General features: G+C 47.2%; 1 non-coding gene across 1 annotated transcript; it reads right to left on the reverse strand.

The window, feature by feature from the left end:
* Positions 1–3,517: 3,517 nt before the first annotated feature.
* Positions 3,518–3,619, reverse strand: LOC138826243 (U6 spliceosomal RNA). The gene has a single exon (XR_011371601.1). It is a non-coding gene; the product is annotated as a U6 spliceosomal RNA (small nuclear RNA).
* Between the last annotated feature and the right edge of the window lie 396 nt (positions 3,620–4,015).

Consider the following 4,015-nt stretch of genomic DNA (forward strand, 5'->3'; position numbering starts at 1 on the left):
GGCTTGAACTCAGGGCCTAGGCACTGTCTTTGAATTTTTGTGCTCAAGGCTAGTGCTCACCACTTGAGCCACAGCTCTACTTCTGGCTTTCTGGTGATTAAAGCTAAGAGTCTCTTGGACTTTCTTGCCTGGGCTGGCTTTGAACCTTGATTCTGAGTTTATCCTCCTGAGTAGCTAGGATTGAGCTACTGGTGCCCAGCTTAAACCTGAACACTTTATGTCATCAGTTCTCACAGGAAGCCAGGGACATCCTAAAATCTGGTGTCTGTACCCCATCCAGAGTCGGGGGGAGTTGGAGGATATACTCTGTGGATTTCACCTCCCTGCATTCTCTGAGTGTCTGGTGTTGGGAGCCAAAAGTTAAGTCTCTCATACTTGATAGGCTTAACTATCTCACTGGAACAACCTGAGGCTGAGTTTACAGAATCCCACCTTTTCACTATGCCCTAAAGTAAACACCCTGCAGCTACTCTCGACCATCTTTTCACCCCGCCCTAAATCTACTAACGACCACCTTTGCACCACGCCCTAAGTCCAAGCATATAAATACCCTTGTGTGAAAAATAAAATTTGGCAGCTTGATCAGAATCCTTGTCTTGCTGTCCTTCTTCGTGTCTCTTGTCCTTCTCGCTTAGGTTCACCGACCTCGTTGAAGTCCTGCGGGTCGGGACATCTGGTTAGGCCTCAAAAACATTTTATCTGAGTTTAAGTTGTCATAAAGATCTCCTGTGCCAGGTGCCAGTGGTCACACCTATAATCCTAGCTGAGACCTGAGGGTTGTGGTTTGAAGCTACCTTGGAAAGGAAAGTCATAAGACTTCTATGTCCAATTAACTACCAAAAAGCGAGAAGTAGAGCTGGCTCAAGTGGTAGAGAGCTAGCCTTGAGTAAAAACGTTAAAGGACAGAACCCAGGCCCTTAGTTCAAGTCCTAGTACTGTGCCCTCGCCCCTGCCCCATGCACGCATACTTACACCACGTACACACAGGCACACACAAGACTGACAAGAGGCAATGTATCAGATGGGTCAAGTCTGACAGAGGCCAGGTCCCTGTCTCGGACTTCTCCTTGGTTCCTTACTGTGGGCTCCCAGTGTGAGTGCGTGGGCTCTCATTGGCTCAGGCCCTTGCGGGGCCAGCAGAGCCCTGGGATGCGCTGACCTCCAAGCTGCTGGGCCAAGGCCCTTGTCTTTGTGTGGCTCCGGGCAGGCGGGCCTTTCTTTCCCGGGCTCCCCTGGGCTGCAGAGAAAGTGCCTCAGTCCTGTTTCCCACCTTCGAACAAGAGGACTTCGGCTTCCCTGGGTGTTCCAAAACCTTCTAGTTTCAGCTGGCGGATCCTGTGTGTTTGATCTAAATCTGGTCTCCTGCTGGACAGACCCAAACAATCTAAATCAAAACAGCATTAACAGGAAACCTGTCTCTTGGGCCAAGAATGTGGCCAAAATAGCTTCGAGCCTTTAATCTGACCTCAGTGGCTGGGGGGGGGGGGCCCCCCCGGAATCGTTTACCTGGGCAGGATGAGTGCAGCCCACACCCCAAATGCTCAGCTCTGCCTCTGCTCCCTCTGTAGGGCCACGTGGGGGCGTGGCCATGTTGGGGTGTGACCTGGTAGGGACAGGGCCTTCCAATTAAAGGGCACTGTGGTTGCCTGTGGTTGCTGGCCTGGACCACAGCCACCTTGCCACCCAGACAGCCCCAAAGTAAAAATATACTCTTGGAGTGAGTGGACTGGATATTTTTATTTGGTGACATAATTGAGAATTGCAGGAGAGAAAAAAATACATTTTGTGTGTGTGCCTGTCCGAGGGCGTAAACTCAGGGTTTAGGTGCTGTCCCTTAGCTTTATGCTCAAGGTTAGTGTGCTATTATTTGAGCTACCACACCAATTCTAGATTTTGCTGCTTAATTGGAGATAAGAGTCTCTGGGATTTTTCTGCCTGAATTGGCTTCAAAATATGATCCTCAGATGTCAGCCTTCTGAGTGTTATGCAGGACCCCCACAAGAAGACCACCGAGAGTCAGACTCTACAGCTGTTTTATTTAAACGGCCTGCAGCTTGGGCCTCGTCTTACACTCCGACACAGCAGAGCCTAGGAGGAGAGCCCCGAGCTAAGGATTTGCAGGTCTTATAAAGGCACACAATCAACCAGGTATTTGGATTACCACCACGTGTTGCTTTGCTAGACAGAAAGAAGCAACAAGTGGTCACTGCCTCAAACTTTAACCTTTCATGATAGTCAGGATTAGAGGCGGGAGCCACAGGTCCTTGGCTCACTGCTTCCCTTCTACAGGTAATAAAAAGAAGTATCCATACTTCCCCATGAGAAAAGCACTCTTTTTCTATTTATGTTAGTTAGAAATAACACATACACAATCATAACTCCATACCAACAAGGCAGAAACCCATAGATGCAATGATGTCATTTATTTATTTATTTATTTATTCATTTATTTATTTATTGTTGGTCTTGGGGCCTCAACTCTGGGCCTGGGCGCTGTCCCTCAGTTCTTCAGCTCAAGACTAGCGCTCTACCATTTGAGCCAAAGCGCCACTTCTGGCTTTTTCTGCTTATGTGGTGCTGAGGAATTGAACCTAGGCCTCATGCATGCAAGGCAAGCACTCTACTACTGAGCCACTTTCCCAGCCCTATTCCTTTCTATTATGAAGGTAAATGTGAGAGGAACATGGGAAAACACATGTGACTGCAACAAGCAAACACACAGCTGGATGCCAGTGGCTTGCCTATAATCCTAGCTACTCAGGAGGCTGAGATCTGAGGATAACAGTTCAAAGCCAGCTGAGACAGGAAAGTTTGTGAGACTCTTATTTCCAAGTAACCACCAAGAAGCTGGAAGTAGAGCTGTGGCTCAAGTGGTAGAGCACTAGCCTTGAGGGAAAAAAAAGAGCCAAAAAATGAAGGGACAGTATGCAGGCCCTGAGTTCAAGACCTGGGGCTGGTACATGTGTGTGTGTGCCACACCTACCCAACCATGCATTCACCCACAAACACATACACAGTGCAAACACACAAACCACCCTAAGCAGGGTGAATCCCAAATACAGGATTGACAAGGGACTTTAAGAATTCTTGATATTTTTGGGGCTGGGAAGGTGGCTCAGTGGTACAGTGCTTGCCTTGCATGCATGTGGCCCTGAGTTCGATTCCTCAGCACCACAAACACAGAAAACGGCCAGAAGTGGCGCTATGGCTCAAGTGGTAGAGAACTTGCCTTGAGCTGAAGAGCTTAGGGACATCGCCCAGACCCAGAGTTCAGGCCCCATGACCGACCAAAAAAAAAAAAAAAAAAGAATTAATATTTGTTTTTTCTCTACTCTATGGAATTTTTATTAAAGTAAGAATTTGCCAATTCAAATCAGGATTCCTGGCTCACTGTGGATAGTCTTGCTTCAAACACAACTGCCATTTTGAGATATTGTACAGGATTACAATGAAACAGGATTAAAATGAAAGGGAGGAGTCCTTTCAACATTTGTGCTCTGCTTTGCTGGAATTTCTCAAAAGTTTGGAAGGTGTCAGGAATTTGTGTGCCTTCCTTGACCAGGTCACGCTCATCTTCTCTGTGCTGTCCCAGTTTTAGGATTTATGCTACCCAGAGGATAATGGCTCTTCAAAGTTCGTCAGTTTATAAATCAGTTTTTTTGAGTTGGTATTAGGGCTTGAACTCAGGGCCTGCCTACTGTCGCTTAGATTCTTTTCCCCTCAAAGCTGGTGCTCTGCCACAACTCTTCTTCTGAAGTGGACCCTGAGATGGGGCCCAAGCTGGTATGATTCCATTTTGAGCTTTGCCTTTGTTTTCAGGATTTTAGACTCCATGGGCCTAGTTTCAGGAATGAAAAAAAATGCATCTAGTCCCCCTCTCCTTAACAACCTAACTCACCCTTGATTGTTGAGTTAAAGACTGACTGATAAAACAGATAGGTTGTAACCTGGCTCAAACTGGTGACACTACATGCTTAAGGTAAACCCCACCTTTTGCCTACTGGTGACACTATAT

This window comes from Dipodomys merriami, unplaced genomic scaffold, assembly GCF_024711535.1.
Source record: "Dipodomys merriami isolate MVZ:Mamm:240054 unplaced genomic scaffold, mDipMer1.0.p SCAF_14, whole genome shotgun sequence".
NCBI lineage: Eukaryota > Metazoa > Chordata > Mammalia > Rodentia > Heteromyidae > Dipodomys > Dipodomys merriami.